Genomic DNA, 18600 nt, shown 5'->3' on the forward strand with positions numbered 1-18600 from the left:
ATACAATTTGATAGATCATAAACAAATAGTTTTTATATTTTTAAAGGACTGCTTTTAGTAAGAATTATGACAGAGACTGTATGTGGAAAGCTTAAACAGATGACTATCTCATTCTCTGCAGAAAAATTTTGCAAGACCAGGCCCAAAGGAAACAGTCTAATACTGTCACAGAAACAACAAATACACATATACATGCACACGAAATATAGAAACCAATTTCCACTAACCCAAAAATCTCCCAAGCATCGTAAAGAGAATCCAATGATATATAATTTAAAAGAAAAAAGTCTAAGAATTTATCCTAAAGAAATATCAGCATATGTGTGCAAAATACACATAATTAGGATGTGTGCAATCTTTGAAAAATGCTATGTGATAAAAATTTATAACATAAGCCAGCCATTAAATGATCCATATTTGGAAACAAGCTTATTGAACATTCACTACAGGAGCCCCCAACCACCTGTGGTTTCACTTTGTGCGCTTGTTACCTGCAGTCAACTATGGTCTAAAAATGCTAAAATGGAAAAAATGTAAAAATAAACAATTTAAGTGCTCAACTGTGTGCCATTCTGAATAGCGTGGATGCAAACTCAAGCCATCCTGCTCTGTATTGCCCAGGACTTTTTAAAATCATCTTTTGTCCAGCAGATCCATAATGTCACACTGACACATTAGTCACTGGTAGTTGTTTAAGTGAAAAAACAAAAACACATGGGGAGGTTTCTAAAATTCTATATTCAGAACTACTCTTAAGAACCATGAAATTGTAAAGAATAAAGAAACTCATGCTAGTTTTACTTCTTACCCTGAACTGCAAGTTAAAGCCTCAGTGCATGATACACAAAATTCATTATTAAAATTACAAGTCTGGTACCATCCAAGTTTTCCTGTGGGTCTTAGGACTGTATCCCAGTGGGTAAGAGGGGACCTACTGTTATATACACTTTTATGAACTGGGAATATAAGACTGCCTTAAATATTAATTCTAGTGTGGTGACTTTAAATAAATAAGATTTTTTTTTAGATGCTGACAGTATGAGAGAAAGTATGATAGAATTTACATGAATTGATCACTAAAGTCTTCTGCTTTGGATTTGAAGGGAGAAAGAGACAACTTTAAAGATGAAGGAAAAGTAAATACAAAGGCCCTAAGGCCCTGATAGGCTAGGTATTAAAACCAGAAATGCTAAAGAGAAGTTAGTAAGAAAAAGTTCAAAGGCGGCAATACAGAAGAATTATGAATTTTATCTTGAAGCAATGTGAAACCACTGAATTCTGAAGAGAGGCTTGTTGTTTTATTAAAAAAACAAAACAACAACAAAAAAACCACTCTGGCAACAATGTGAAGAATGAACTGTAGGAGACCAAGGGTGAAACAAAGCCTTTGGTCATGTTTAGTTTGAGATAGACATAAAGACAACAGGAGATCTGTAAAGAAAGATAAAAAAGGAAAAAGGATAGTACAATATAATTTTTAAGATTTTTTATATGTTGATAGACCTTTACTTTATTCACTTATTTATATATAGTGCTGAGAACTGAACCCAGTGCCTCACACATGCTATGCAAGCCCTCTACCACTGAGCCACAATCCCACTCCACAATATGATTTTTAAACACACACACACACACACACACACATATATTAAGTAGGAAAACCAGAAAACATGCCAAGTATGAAAAGGTCTAGAACACACCACAAAAAATCTGTGATACTACTGATCAGAAGGGACTTTGCCTTTCTTTGAGATATCTAAATCTAAACAACAGGCACACATTGCTTTTTTTGTTGGGTGACAGGAAAAGGGGTGCTGGGGACTGACCTAGGCTCCCATGGGTGCTAGACAGATAGCTCTACTGTTGAGCGACATCCCACCAAACAGATACTGCTTTAGTTAACAGAAAGCCAGAAAAAATAACAGGTGTTTTCAGGAAGCAGTGATTTAAAACGAAAAGGCTAGTTTCAAAACCATTTAAAAAAGAAAAGGTATGAGTTTAAAAAAACAAGGACAATTCAAATCTATCCTCACTGGCATTTCAAAAGTATCTAAGATATAAAACAAAGACTTCACACGAACATAAAAAAGGCAGGTGATGAGTAAGCGTCCTTTTAACTTCTCATGTGCCCTGTAGTTTATGCAATAGATAAAAATTAGAAAAAGTAACCCAAGAACACATATGTGATTACTGAAACATGCATTACACAGCATTAACTCTCCTCCCATTGAAGGGGTATAAACCTCTAATGTTTATACACTTGCTTGGGAGGCTAACGCGTATCAATAACATGGTTTCCAAGGGGTAATATACATACTTTTCCACTGCTTGCATTTACTCTTGCACAGTAGAACCTTGAATAATAAAATATATTTTCATAACTTCTGGAGTAAATGAATATATTTTTAAAATTATAATTTACCAAAGCTAGTTTATACAGATAGGAAACCTTCTCAAAATACCTAATACTGAGAACTAATAACCATCAAATGTTATTTTAGATTTTAAGATATATCATGAGATGTATCTTAAATGATACTTTTGCCATCATGGGGAAAAAAATGGTAAGCAATTTCTACATCTGTAATATAGATTAGCCATGGTCTTAAACTCCTCCAGCACCCCAAGTTGTAAGATTTTAGTTTCCAATATTTAAGTTATATTTAAAATGTTATATTTGGAAGAATAAACTCTATGCTTTAGCAAACTGCACGCTGCCAAACTTGAATAACACAATTATCTCTGTGGCCAGGAGTGTTTCTAAATATCCAAACTGTTCACCATTTTGTCCTCATTATTATTATGGTGACAGATTAGTTTGCTTGGAAAACAATGCAATGTTCCACAGATTTAAATAACATTAAAAATAATCTGTAACCATTTCCAAAGAAATACACTATAGGTGCTTAATAAACATTTCATTGAAAAAAAAAAATCAAGAAATAATGTAATTAGCTGTTGATAAAAACCAAGTATCAAACACAAATATCAAAGGTAAACAGCATCAGTATCAACCATTTTCTTTGGTTTCTGTTTGACACCTTTCAGTCTCACAGTCCTCTGACCCTGACCATATATCCCTTTCTGCCATCTCGCCTTTCTTCTTTGGTTCACTGCTTCAAGTATGAAGAATTAAGGTTAATTTCCCAGAACTGTTCATCAAGAAACAATTTTTTTTTTTTTTTGGATCAGGGATTGAACCCTGGGGCGCTTAACCACTGAGTCCGTTCCCAGCTCTTTTTTGTATTTTATTTGGAAGCAGGGTCTTGCTGAGTTGCTTAGGGCCTTGGAAAGTTGCTGAGACTGGCTTTGAACTCGTGATCCTCCTGCCTCAGACTACAGGCCTGAGCCACTGTGCCCAGCTCAAGCTACCATCTTTCTCTCTCTCTCTCTCTCTCTTTCTTCTTTTTTTGATAACAGGGAATGAACTCAAGGGCACTTAACCACTCAATGACATCCACAACCCTTTTTATATTTTATTTAGAGACAGGGTCTTGCTGAGTTGCTGAGGCTGGCTTTGAACTTGCAATCCTCTTGCTCAGCCTCTTGGGATTATAGGCCTGCACCACGGCACCTGGCTTCAAGCTACAATCTTCAGACGGACATTTTCAATTGTCTGTAGCCCAAAACATCATTTAACTTACTTGACAGAACTTCAAACTCAAAATGTTTATTCACTCGTACAAAATATTTACTTGGGGTCTACCATATACCAAGCCCTGCTGGGAAAAGATTAACAAGAAATGTGCTATCCTCATCCATTGAGCAGAGGTACAGATTGGAAATCTGAGGTTGGGAGAATGGGAAAGACAAGCAACTAGGAAAACAAGGCATTAGCAAGCAGCACTGAAAACTTGGTAGAAGCAGGGATATACAATATCCCCAAGCCTGCACAGTAAAGTATCTGTCCAATGGCCAGCAGCAGCACATCCTGGGAGAGGAGAGTGGTGGGAACCACAAAAGCTGCTGGACTGAATCAGATTAGCATTGTGCTGGATGTGGGTCAAGAGAAGGAAGGAGTATGAGGACACTGCTGTGAGAAGTGCTGAAGTCTACCAGGAGAGTGAAAGAGGATGCCATGGTTGGAGGTTTTTGTCCCATCCAACACTTGTTTTGAAATGTAAGCCCCAATGAAACAGTATTAAGAGGCAGGGTTTTTAAGGGGTGATCAGGCCAAGAGGATAAGATTAGTGCCTCATTAGGGTTGAGAGAAACTAACTAGGCTTCTTTCTACTTTTCTGTTCTTTCCTCCAAGTGAGGACACAGTGTTCAAGGTGCCATCTTGAAAGCTAAAACCCTAGCACTCAACAAATACCTTGATCATGCCTTGATCTTGATCTGGCCCCAGCCTCCAGAACTGTGAAAAATAACACCTGTGTCTTAGGTATTCTGTTACAGCAGAGATGAGGAAGGAAGAAGGGAGCACATGGCACTGATGATCTCAGCAACACCAACTAATACACGTTGTCTATGACAACAGAACTTACAACGAGGCAAGCTTACTACAGGCTGTTTTGTTCACTTACCAAAAAGAGTGAGAAAAAATGTAGTTAGTGAGAAAACTGGAGGCCTAAGAGCTTATGATCTCCATTTTAGGTTTCCAGAGATGACAGTCATGGGAACAAGCGAAGTGGCCACCAGGGAAGGAGAGAGAAGAAGGGAAGAAAGCCCTCACAGAACTGGACCATGCTGGCATCTTATCTCGGACTTCCAGCTTTGAGAAATAAATTTGTTTTAGCTACATAGTTTATAGTATTTTGATATGGCAGACCAGGCTAAGGCGGGGGGTATGGAGAGAACTATTGATGTATTAACTTCAGAAGAAAGCAATTTATCACCCAATTTTGGTTGCCCATTTAAAATTTAAAAACCAAAACATTAACCATACTCCTAGTTTTAAGCCATTTAGCATTCACAAATATAAACCATTAAAAAATGTTGACTCAAAAAGTTCCTTCCTGCCCCTGCTTTATTTTTTTAAAACAGATTAATCAAAGTAATAGTCTTCTCACACAAACAAATGAGAATAAGACTATTTGAAGTTGAAAATCATTTTTTTATTTAAAGAAAGTGGAGGATTAAAGTACAGTCAGTCTTCTGTACCTGCAAGTTCCACATTCACAGATTCAACCAATTGTGAATAGAAAATATTTGAAAAAATATACATAAAATAACAATAAGAAATACAAATTAGAAACCAATACAGTTTAACAACTGTTCAACAGCACTTCCATTTGTTTTGGGCATTACAAGCAATCTAGGGATGACTGCAAGTACGTGGGAGGATGTGCATAAGCCAACTATATACTCATAATATGTCATTTTATGTAAGGGACTGGAGAATTCCTGGATTTTGGTATGGGGGGTGGTGGTTTTAGAACCAATCCCTTCAGGATACTGAGGGATGACTAAAGTGGCCTGAATAACTGATATGTTGGACCCAGTCCTTTTTCAATGTCCTCTGTCAGTAACTTGGATAAAGACCTGGAACGGAGACAGCGTTTCTCAAATAATGTAAACATCTTAAAGAGCAACAATGCAGTAAATGTCTTAAGATTTAAAAAGGTCTTGGAATACTAGGCAGAATTAAATAATAATTACACAGTTGTAATTCAAACATTAAATTTCATGAAGGTATGCGGGGGAAGAAGCCTACAGTCCCTGCTACTGTGGAGGAGGCTGAGGCGGAAGGACTGCTTGAGCTCAGGAGTTCAAGATCAGCTGGACATCACAGCAAGAGACTGTCTCCAAACCAATTCAAAACAAAATAGAAACACCAAAAAAACAAAAAAACCTGAATTTCCTAAGTGCAGAACACAGACTCAGCCTGCTGACATGAAAAGGTTCTAGCTGCTACAGTTAGTAGTACAGTTAGCAGTTAGCACTGCTTTATAAAAACTGCCACTTTCACAGACACTGAAATCACAGGTCTGGAATTAAAACAATTCCACTCAGTTTGCATTCACCACATCACGTTTAGAGTACCTCGCTTTGTTACAGGCTTCACTAAGATAAGCAGTAACAAACTCAGGCTGAATATAAAGAAAAAAACTTTCTAACTATTGTTACCCATAAATGGAAATAACTCATCTTAAAAGAAAACCGACAGCATTCTCCACTTTTATACAATTTGCCAGACAACCCAAAGAACAGTGAAATGATTTTTTATTTCGTGGAAGCACAAAATTTGCATCCAATGCCATGTGGTATTCTTCTAGAAAGGTTTTTCTAGGAAACAGCCAGATATTTCTCCCCACTCCGATTGCTGGGCCCTTGTCCTCTAGGGTTCTTGTTTTCTCATTTGGGGACACAATAAGTATTGTGAATAGATATGAAGAGATACAGAAGTTTCTTTGTAAGAAAAAAGAACTCTGAAGCCAGGCAGGGTGGCACATGCCCATAATTCTGGTGACTTGGGAGGCTGAAGCAGAAGGTTTGCAAGTTTGAGGCCAGCCTGGGCAACTTAAGAGAGACCCTGTCTGAAAACAAGAAAAAAACGGGCTGGGGATGTAGCTCAGTGGCAGAGTACCCCCAGTACCAGGGTGGGCTCCGAAAAGAAATGATGGCAGATACAGAAAAAACGTAGAGGTGTGAATGCTACTATGGTATTTACAAATTCAGAAATTTGGAAGACCTTAGAATACATATACTCTGTGATAAGGACTGACTATACTGACCTCATGATCATGAGCTGCATCCAGACAAAAGCAAGGTACCCCTGTCAGAAACATAACTCAGGCTAGGGATATTATTTCAGTGGCAGAGCACTTGCAGACAGCAAAAGGGTATTAAGAAACACTTTATTTTTAATTAACACAGAATAACTGCACATATTTAGAGGTACAGTGCAGTATTTTGATAAATGTATACAATATGTAACAATCAGATCAGTTATTGGCATATCCACCACCTCAGACATTACCATTTCTTTGCATAGGGACCATCAATGGTTTTAAGACTACATTTGTTGCTATAATAGTAAATCTAAGAATAAAACCATATGTTGAATGCCTTCACTACAAATAGCATTAGAGCAAAACATAAAAAATTGTCATTTCTTAAAAAACTAAGTGTAATATAAATAAATCTGTTAGCATTCTAATCAGAATGGTAGAAGGGTGAGCTGGGGATGTAGCTCAGTGATAGTTCCTGCCTAGCATGAATGAGGCCCTGAGTTCAATTCTCAACACTGAGGAGGGGGGGAAATCCAGTAATGCAGCTATCCAAATTCTGTATGGAAAATCACCGGTCTAGAAAAGTAAAGCGGCAGTGCCTACCATTTACTTGAGGTGACTGCCAGGGCACCCTTGCTGACAACTTGAAATATTTTTAATTGTTCATACTACACAACTAATTCTCTTAAAATGAATTGTGTTTAAATTCCTGCTTGGACATTCAGTAGCTAGGCAACCAAAGGCAAATTACTTAATCTCAACAAATTTATTTTCCTCACCTGTGGACTATAATACCCACTCTAATACAATTTTAAGATTTAATTAACGAGGCATGTATATAAAGTTCTTAGAATAGTGTGTACCACATAAGACCTTATTAAATGGTAATTAATATTTCCAAAACTAATATATTATAAATGAAAACCAAAGAATAAAGTTTCTTAGGCAAGAATGTTGGATGTTATGATGGAATAGTAAGTATTCTAAGATGCTCATCAAGAATCATGAATTATTCTAAGCTGGGACTGGTGGTACATGCCTGTAATCCCAGTGGCTTGGGAGGCTGAGGAGTTCAAAGCCAGCTTCAGCAATTTAGTGAGGTTCTAAGCAACTCAGTGAGACTTCCATCTCTAAATAAAATACAAAAAAAAAAAAAAAAAAAGAAGGGCTAGGATGTGCTAAAGAATTACCTTTATGAGCTAGAAATTTAAGTTTAAACTTATTTGAAGTGCAGAGAGTTCCTTTTCCCAAGCAACTGACTAGTTCTATCAATGGAATGTTGGTTTTATTATTATAAACCTATCCCTCTCTTTCTACCACTTTCAACTTTCATTTTCATGTTCAAGTTTTTCATAAATATAACTATACTCAAAATATAATTTATTATTTTAGGTTAGAAAACCAATCAGCACATGCAAGGAATTTTTGGCTTCTTCTGTCCTTGTTCCACAATTCATCATCACAAAAACTACTTTCCCTGCCTCCAAAATGCCAGAAGATTCTTGTCACTAGTTGGAGGATACTATATCTTTCTGCAATCTGTGTCCTAATTGTGATGGGATCAATGCAAATCTATATGTATTACAACTCGCAGAATCACATACCAAAACAAAAACAAAAATTCATGTAGCAATATAAGCATCTATTAAAAGCTTCATTTCAATGTTCTTCTCCTATTTAACTAAGTCTTCTCTCTCTGTTCCATTGCCCTAAACTTCTAATTTTGTACCTCTCATACTGTACTTTCTCAATTCTATATAAAATTTTTTAAACTAAATAAAAAATTTAAATCTAACATTAGAACAGTTAAAGACCAAGCTCAAAGGCTATATTATCAAAAATCTAAATTTCAGTTATTACTGTAAAATTATTTCAAGGATTAAACAGCATTAAATATAATTTTCCTCTATGTTCTCACCCATCTGAAATTTGATAAATGTATGGTATTTAATATATCATTTCTCATATATTAAATGTATTTAACAAGCTATAATTCTCTTTAAAATACATTGGAAGTCTGGTGTGGTAGTGATGCATGTCTGTAATTCTAGCTGCTCAGGAAGCTGAAGCCGGAGGATCACAAGTTCAAGGCCCACCTGGGTAAATTATGGAGAAATCCTGCGTTAAAATGAAAGGGGCAGGGGATGTAATTCAGTGGCAGACTATCACTGGGTTCGATTTCTAGAATTGCAAAAGTAAGTTAATTAAAATAAAATACATAAGAAAAATGGGAATCCTCTACTTGCCCATTCATTTAGCTCCTCACAGTAAAAGTTCAAAGCTTTCTATTCCTTTGTGACCATTTCTCCAATATCCCAATTGTTTCTGATGATATTCTAAATGTATCCTTAATAAGTTTCCCTAAGGAGCTTTTCAGAGCATCCACTTGCTTCCAAAGAACCTCTGTGCAAATAGAAAAATATATCCTTCTGGGAACATATGATTATTATTCTTGGTAAGGTGCTGACATCTTGGAGGAGAGAAAGGCCAGCCACAGCACAGAACTCTTCAAGCAGAACATGTGCTGAATTTTCAGTTCTAGTTGCCTCCTTTATTCTATGCCTTTGTGTAGTACACAAACCATACGACCACATAAAGCAAGCTGCCTGTACTTTCGGATTATCAACTGGGAAAGACAAAGTAAGGAAGATCACTGATAACTTCTCTCGATAACCATACTTAACCACACAGGCATTCATCTCTTTCTTGTAGTCTCAAAGTTTGGAGGAACCTTCCAACCTCAGTTTTCCCCTTTCCTTGTGGTTCTCTTTTCTCCTTAAATATGGTCAAGACTCCTATCTTGATATCACATGATAGCAAACAATACTGAATTCAAAAGAAATAGAGAAACATACTTAACGTGGTTCAAGGCTTCTGAGATATGTCAAACAGGTATTATCCTTATTTCACAGATGCACGTATCTAAAACTTAGACACCGAGATTTGCCTCAAAGTCAACAGCTGTCACAAATTGACAAAAACAACTAAATCTAAGTTTTTTAACTTCTAGTCCAGAGTTAATTTTGAGTATTCGACACAAAATCAAGTCTCACTACTTAACCTTCTGCTCTGTGCTTAACCTTTTATCTTCATTACTTGACCTAAAATTCTTTTAGGATTATCAAGGATCTCTCAATAAAATCCAAAGGCCACTTCTTACATATTTTCCTGAACTCCGTTTATGCTACGTTTGGTTTCAGTGATCCTACTCTTAACGTTATTCTCTTCTATCTTGATTTCTATAACGACTTCCTTCTTCACATATTCGTTCTTGTTCTTCTCTTGTCATAGATTATCCTAGACATCCCATTACATTTCTTTACCTAAAGAAACCTATTCCTTTGCAGTTAATCATGAAAATGGTTATTCCACGTATGTAGTTAAGACTTGAATTTATATCCCTATTTCTGTAATGCTGCCATTTTCTGTTTGATGAATCTATTCCATTCTAGGCTTTCATCACTTCCGGACTTCATTAATTCCAACTGTTGCCTCATCCTATGCAGTATTCATTTCTCTTGGCAGCCATGTTCCAAAGAAGACAATGCAAAAAACTGGTGGTATAATAGGTGATTTTATGTGGTCAAGGAGTATTTAAGACTATATATTTATTTTAAAACACATTAAAGGGTTTTTAAAAATAGTAACACCAAACAATCATGATTTGAAAAAATACCCCCTAAAATATTCTTAGCTCAGTGCTTGGTACAGTGAAAGGCTCAACAAATACTAAAAATTACAATTATTCTTGCTCTTCTCAGTCATCATGCCTTCACCTGCAGTCTCCTAGGCACTTGATCCTTACTACAGATAGCTTTTTGAATATGGAGTTTCTACACTCATTTTTCCTTATCTTCTGATACACCTTTGTTTTCATATTCTGGCATGAACCCAAGATTAAAACCTTTCTTTCTTTCTTTCTTTCTTTTTTTTTTTTTTTGCAGAGGACTGAACCCAATCCTTTACACATGCTAGATAAGCACTCTACCCCTGACATGTTCTCAACCCTAAGGGATCTCTTCACATTAATCCTTAAGTTCATAGGCAGTAGGAAACAAAAGTCATTCTTCTGATTCACTGGACCTTACAAAATTAAAAGAATCCTTAATTTTGCTGAATAAAACTGAAAATTAAGGAAAATATGATGCAAATGAAATCTTGCAAAGCATATTATATAAACAAACTCTTTGAAGGAGATCTGTGACATTATTCTTCTAATGGGTCAACAAAGAGGGGAAAAATTGATAGGATATATTCCTTTGCTTTAGCAAGATATTCATCATTTAACCTTAGTTGTGGATCTATTCTTTGGTGTTTCCAACCCTCAATCACTTAATAATGTATAATAAACTCTATACATGCCATCCACCACACAAAGTGATGAGGCTGTGGAAATACTCCACTAAAGGAAAACAGACTAATATGGGAACACAGAAGGTAAACAGAAAAATTAATAGCAGCATGCTACAAAATACCTAGCAGAGCTTTTTTTTTTTGTACCAGACATGCTCCACAAGTAATGATTATATCTCATCCTCCTTTAAAAGTATGGGCATACAGCAGCGCCACACAGGGTGCATCACATGAGCAGTAATAATTTCAGACTTTTCATGCCACAAATGTCTTCCAGCAAGACGGAAGTTTGTGATTGAAACTTAGCACTCCTTTGTATTTGCCAGCAAATAAATGGAGGTGATGGCCCCCCAAATATGACTGGCATTACATTAATTTGGAGGAAAATAAGGACTAGAACTGTAACTGGAAAAAGAGGTTTATATTTAGCTCTTCTGGGGGAAAAACAGTAGAAAATTTACTCTCTATAGAAACTTTGATCCACAAAGATGTTCTGACTGATGCTTCAGTGGTATTACTGAAGAATTTTAAATGCTCTGACTCAGAAAACTAACATTACCTCTCAAGACTTCTAGGTATCCCACTCCTTGGCCTATACCCAAAGGACTTAAAATCAGCATACTACAGAGATACAGCCTCATCAATGTTCACTGCTGCTCAATTCACCATAGCCAGATTGTGGAACCAACCTAGATGCCCTTCAGTTGATGAATGGATAAAGAAACTGTGGCATATATATACAATGGAATATTACTCCGCAATGAAGAATGATAAAATTATGACATTTACAGGCAAATGGATGAAATTGGAGAATATCATGCTAAGTGAGATAAGCCAATCTCAAAAAACTAAAGGACGAATGATCTCGCTATAAGCGGATGAGGACATATAATGGGGGGTGGGAGGGGTTAGCATTAGGTTTAGGGTTAGGTTTAGGGTTAGGGATAAGGAGAGTGGTAAGAATGAAGGAAAGAAGGACTATATAGAGGGGAAAGAGGGGGGGGAGGGGGGGGGGGGAAGGAAAAAAAATAAACATCATTGCCCTATGTAAACGTATGATTACACAAATGGTATGCCTTGACTTTATGTACAAATAGAGAAACAACATGTATCCTATTTGTATACAATTAAAAAAAAAAAAGACTTCTAGGCAACAATTAACAGACTGAGATAAGTTTTCATTGTCTTACACTATTCATAAGATGACAAGCCTTGTTTGACTGAAATGAAAGTATGTTAGTCATAACCAGTCAGACACAACTTTGGATCTTTATAAGAACAATTCTGTACAAATTTATGTAATTAATTTACCAATTTTATCAACCATCAATCCTTGTTTATCACAGTAAGACATAAATGGGATAAATACATGAGTTACCTACTTACAAGCCGAAGCAGCACTTGGGGGAGGCACTCAGGGGTATTATAAAATCTTGACATTTTACTAATAAGGTGGGGGTAAAAGAGGAGAATGGAATGAGGCAGAAATTCTGCATTTTCATTTTTAGCAAGATACCCAATATCCTAGGGATATTTACTATAGAGCATGAAGAAATTAAGTTCAGTATATAAATGTAAAGAAAAGGAGAGAAAAACAAAAACATGTATGTACCCAAAGAAATATACATGCCACGCTGCTTGGAAGACAGATCCTACCAATACTCTATCCTTTTCCCTCCACTATTACTAAGTACAGTAATAAATCCCTTTACATAGAGTATCTTTTAAAATTCAACAAAGTCTGTGAGAGGTGCTATTTTCATCATTCCCATTTACAGATGAAGGTATATTCTACCAAAAATAGCTCAATACTTAAAAATTACATGTGATAATTTAGAGCAAAAATTATCTCTAGGCACTGGACAGGACTTTAAACAGTAAAGGACACAAAAAATTTGGCTTCTACCACCCACTAATCCATTTTTAACACCTTGCAACACTTTAACCTTCACATGCAACAATGTTCACATACTGAAGTCAAGCTAAAGAAAAATCACCAGCTAACAGTTCTGTCTTATTTAGTTACTTCAGATTACAATTTTGCAAGGAACACGGAGGCATGTGATGCCTTAGAGCATCCCCTTTGGGTTTATAGTATGGGCTTGAAATTATACACAGTACCACCAGTAACTGCTGTATGTATGACCTTTGTGAAATTCCTTTGAATCTCTCAGATTTCATTTCCTCACCTGCAAATTTAGGATAAGAGCACCTCCCTCCATGATTTTTAAGAATTAAAAAAAAAATGCATATAAAATGCTTATTACTGTGTTCCGTACGTTGTAAAAGGTTAACTGATGGTGAAGGGGGAACAGTAGCACATAAGTTCACCAGATCTCCCACACTCTCAAATCCGTAAAGCCTATACTCTGAAAATTCCATTATAAAAAAGGAGAGTCTGTTTTACCACAGGCAAAAAACACGACTCAATTCAATCTATTCCTAATTTTTTAGGGTATCAATGCATTTGGGGCGAGCCAGAAAAGATGCTGCAGTGCATCTGTGACACACACCTAAAAATGGCTCCAGTCAAAGCAGCATCTTAATTACCAACATAGGAGGTCAAATCTACTTTTTTAAAATGTTAGGAGTTGAGACTTAGTAGGCGCTTAATATCACCCTCTTTTTATTTGCAGGAGTAAACCATCAAGCACTTAATCAAGAATCCATCGATTCTTCTGGTGCATTCCAAATGAAAATCTTACAGCAGAGCCGCCTCCTGTACAATTCCCAAGTACCCTGTCGGGGTACGAATCTATGAACCTAGGCTGAAGACCGGCCAATGCGGAAATCCAGGTAGCTTCTGAAGCCCGGAGGCAGTAGATATGCCGGACCCTTAAAAGATCTTAGTTAAAACACGTATACGTCCCTTAAAAGTAACTGGACAGGCTCGCTTGTGCAAAGGAACAACCCATCGACGTCCTCCTTAGCCCGCACGCTCTCTTCTTCGATCCGTAAGTGGCGCCTTTACCCTAACAACAATAGTATCGATGCTATCTCAACGACAGGAAGCAGGCGATGGGATTCACCACGCAAATTAGGGGGATGGAGCGGCCTAACGCGAGAAAGGACAACCCGAGCCCTGCCAGGGAGCGGGGCTGCACGGCCCTGGCGGAAGTAGGGCTGGCGCGGGCTCCCCGAGGGGCCTCTCACCGAACAGGGTCTGGAACCCGGACTGCCACCCCGCTGTCTGCACAGCCCACCGTCGCTACCCGCGAAGACACCGTGCAGGCCCTGGGCGAGCCCTTGAGCTGCTCCGGGGACGGGCGGAGGTCGACCGCGCGGCCGGCAGCCCGGCGGGCTGGAAAGCCCCTGCGCCTACCCGCAAGGCGCGCATTCCCGCAGGGCCCGGGCCGGGGCGGGGAGGGAGCGCGGCCGGCAGCGCTCCCGCTGCGGACCGCGTGGGGCGGGTCTGGCTCCGGTTTCCCGCTCCGCGAGCAGGCCGACCTCCGCGAACGCGGAGGCGACGGTCTCCGAGGGGAAAGCGGGTGCCCGCGGCCAGGTCTGGATGCGCTCCCACGCCCCGGGCCGCCCCACGCCGGCCCTTCCCGGCGGGCCCTCGTTGATCGCGGCCCCGCCGCCCTCGCCTTCCTTACCCGCCAGGGTGAGTGTCAAGGTAGCGCTCTCCGAGGGGCCGCCGAGCTCCGATCGAGGGGAGGGGAGGGGGCCCTGGGTTGCGGGGGGGGGGCCGGAAAGGCCGCGGGGCTGCGAAAGCCGAGGCTGCGGATGGACAAACCGCCAAAGCACTTTCGCTCCTTCCCGAGAGGGAGAGAGCGAGCGAGAAAAAGAAGCAAGATGGCGGCCAGCCAGCCCCTACGTGCTACGTCATGACGCTACGTACGTAAGGCAACTCGCAAGACCGCCCTCCGGCGCAGAGGAGGTCGGATCACGTGACGCCTCCGTGGCGACCCAACCCTGGCGGAGTGCAACGGCGCCTCCTTCTGGACGGAGGGAGTTCCTGCAATTGCAGGATCTCTAACCTGGGACGATTCCCGAAGTCGAGTAGACCACAATCACAAAGGTGCCTCAGTGAAACGCCCCTGTGGTATCTTGAGGATAGGTGCGTAGCTTGGGCCAACCAGCGTTATGGCAGAATGCTCCCGCGAGTGCTGGGAGTTTACGGAGAGCGGGAAAAGTAACCTCAGTGCTAGGCACCAGGAGGTCCCGAGAGCGCCGCTGGCGTGTGTGGTGACGGACGTGAAAACGCGCCTCGGCTTCCTGGGACGACTTCTCTGGAGAGCTGCGGAGAGGATGGACAGTAGTGTTCACCATGCTGGGTTTTGCCCGGCGGGTGCGATGTGGGGAGACGAGCGTACCTGGAAGTGACCGTAGAGATGATAATGCCGTATCTGGAGCTGCGGGCGCAGTTAGTGGCGGGCACTTCCCTGGCATGCCTGAGGCCCTGGGTTCATCTCAGCTAGCGCCACCCTCCCGGGGCGCGGGAGGGAATATATGATGGACGTGCACTATTTGTCCACCTTATAAACTGAACTGTCTTTGATATATTTTAAGTCCAGGGACTCCTTACCACCTATCCTGTTCTGAGCCGTCTTCCTCACCAGTAACTGGTGTATGTTCATGGGACTGTCACGGTAGCAACGATAGAATAAAGAAAATAACGGGTAAATATTGATATTGATGATGATTTGGGTTTTTTGTGTGGTGCTGGGGATTACACCCAGGGCTTTGCTAGAAAATAGCTAGGCAAGCGTTAGCACTATTCCTCTTCCTCTTTAGTGAGCGTTTGAAATGGAAGAGTTTGGCTGATTGACATCAGCAGGAGTAGGCCTGCCGGCTATCCCCAGCAGTACCCATAAGCATTGTATAGGTGAATTTCCTACAGTCTTATAAGATATGGTCTAGAATATCCTGGTCTTGAGATGTCTTTCTTGAGTAATATAGAACACCTCCAACAATCAACTGACCTTACATTAGCCAAGGTCATGAGATGGACATACACAAGCAGAGTATTAATATCTTAAGTTCCAAGAGCTATAATTTATGTAGCTGAGTACTCACAGTTGCAAAGTCAGTGCATTTTCTGTACAGCCAAACATGCTCAGGAATTGAAACACATGATTGAAGGTGCTTGATGAACACAGATTCACAACAAGTACAATTGTATGTATAGACTCTTCTTGATTCATCTACCGAATGATTTTGCCCTGAAAGTAGAGATGTGCACTCAATTTCCGGTGGTTGCAATTGTCTACATCGATCTCCAATATACTAGGGACATCCTGCTATGCTCTTCATTTAGGCTTCTCCTCTCCTTGACAGCACTTGACGGGCTACCACCCCTGAAGTGCCCCTGTGTGTTCCTTCTTCCGTTTCCATAGCTACCTCTTAGCACTGATCTTTCAATAAAAATCAAGTTAAAGTTAAGTCAGGCAAGCTTGTGTTTGAAAAGTGACTTTGCTTATTTCTACTCTTAGCCATTATATGTAATCTTAAAGTTTAACTCTCAGAGAGCAGTCTTGTTCCTCTTATTTCTAACTTCTTGGGCAAAAAAATCTAACAGCAATTTCCATGTATTGGTACAATGTCCAAAGCCAAACAATACATTTTTTTTTCTGGTACCAGGGATTGAACCCAGGGGCACTTTACCACTGAGCCACATTCCTGGCCCTTTCTTATATTTTTTTATTTAGAGACAGGGTCTTATTGAGTTGCTCACGTTGACTTTGAACTCTAGATCCTCCTGCCTCAGCCTCCTGAGTCGCTGGCATTACAAACATGTACCATCATGCCTGGCTCCAAACAATACTTTTTTTAAAAATGTACTTTGTCTTGGATTTTTTGTGCCACTGCTAACACCCCATGAGTGTAGGTAAAATTGTCAACAAAAGTATTTGCCTAACAGATTAAATGAAAATGTCTTCTAATTTCCAGTACAGTTTTTTAAATGATAATTTTAGGGTAACATGATCAATTGGTGGTATGCAGTCAGGCAAATTAGTTTCTTACTGAAAAACAAATTGATTCTACAAATACTATGACCTGTGCGTGAGAAAGAGAGAGATTGCCGTTGATTGTGATTGCCTGGTTTTATTTGCTAATGGTTTTATTAACTTTCTTTCTCGTAGAGATTGATTGCATAAACCTGTAAGCACTGAAGATTTATGGGATAGTAGGCTAAAAAGAGTCAATGAGGGATCATACTTTATTAGTAACAGTGTTTCTTAAATGTTCATGCATGTGTGACAATTTTGGTTTGTTTTTACCAATGACCCAGCAAATAATATTCAATAAAAAACTGAAACACGATAAGACTGAAGTAATGAAATCCATAATACCCAAATGCAGCATGGAAATGTAACCTAATTTTATAAACATCAACAGATGTTGTGAACTTGCAAATGAAGATAAGAACAATGTTTTCATTGCTTCAAAAAACTACCTTTTGCCAACTTTTAAGAAGCTATATGCCAAATAGATTGCAATACATATGTTATATATATATATAAAATTTTACACTACATATAAAGTAGGATAAATACTTTTATCTACCAGTCTATTAATTGACTCAGCAAACTCTTTTTGTAATTGAATAAAAGGTACATATGGGCTAAAAGTCATTCATCTCCTATGCAAGTGATAAGTTAATAAAGTCTAAATTAGCTGGGATTTACTGTCCACCCAAAATTTCCCTGGAATTTTCTTATCTGAGAGAAGTTTTTGAACCTAGGGGTCCTGAGTCAAGAGTGGGTAGTGTTAGTGAGCTAGAACATTATCTGGAATATTTAGTCACAGGGAGCTGGAGGAGGAAGGGAGGAAGGAGATGGAGAAACACCTTGGTGGTTCACAGCTTTGCCTTAGGCTGTGAGTTTAGTTCCTGAGTCAGGAAGTGAGTAATAGAGGTGCAGATCAGGAGGGAAAGGTCCCACAGGGAGAGGTGTCCCTCCAGCAAATTCAGAGCAGAAAAAGATTACGAAGAAAAATGTCCAGGAGGTAATGGGTAGTAAGGGAACAGTGATTTCCTAATTTTTTTCAGACCAGAAAATAGAAACGCGAGATAATGCTGATGGCTATGAGAATAGCGCAGCTTATCTACTTCTGAAACTGCATTCTGCCTTCTGCTTGCAGAATTTCCCAAAGAAAAGGTGCTTTTTCTGTACTTATTGCCCTACCAATTGTGTATGCAATATTTAAATGAGACTATCCAGTTTTAGATCTTTTATTCAGAGTAATTAAGAGAAGTAAGGTTGATAGTACTTTTTTTTTGTAAACACTGGAAATTGTGTATTTTGAATAAGGTCTAATGGAAGATTTTTGTGTGTGTGTGTTAAAAGTAATCCACAGCCATGCCTAGTTCAGTTTTTTTTGTTTGTTTATTGCTTGTATTCTCCATTCTTTTTTCTGCTGGGGTTAATTAAACAGTTTTCAGAGAGATTTCTTTGAGATGCTGAGAGTCTCAGTAAGATAATTGCTTCACTTGGGAATTAGTACAATACTCTCTGGCCTAGAGCATTGTTAACTTCATACAACACACACACATATTGGTAGAAAGAAGAGAGAAAAGGAAGAGTAACTGAAAAAATCAAGGAAAAGAATCTCGCAGGCTTGGTGGTGC

At 39.2% G+C, this 18600-nt stretch overlaps 1 protein-coding gene across 14 annotated transcripts in view; it reads right to left on the reverse strand.

Moving 5' to 3' along the window:
- Positions 1–14814, reverse strand: part of Prrc2c (proline rich coiled-coil 2C) — an 85000-nt gene extending 70186 nt beyond the window's left edge. For 12 of the 14 annotated variants that reach the window (XM_047520282.1, XM_047520274.1, XM_047520270.1 and 9 more), the window contains exon 1: positions 14624–14813. The gene's annotated coding sequence lies outside the window, so the exon portion shown is untranslated. Of the gene's footprint in view, positions 1–14623 lie in introns of all 14 variants that reach the window. The other 2 variants (XM_047520275.1, XM_047520271.1) reach the window with 1 other exon arrangement.
- Positions 14815–18600: the final 3786 nt, after the last annotated feature.

Source organism: Sciurus carolinensis, chromosome 12 (genome assembly GCF_902686445.1).
Source record: "Sciurus carolinensis chromosome 12, mSciCar1.2, whole genome shotgun sequence".
In the NCBI taxonomy this organism is placed as follows: Eukaryota; Metazoa; Chordata; class Mammalia; order Rodentia; family Sciuridae; genus Sciurus; species Sciurus carolinensis.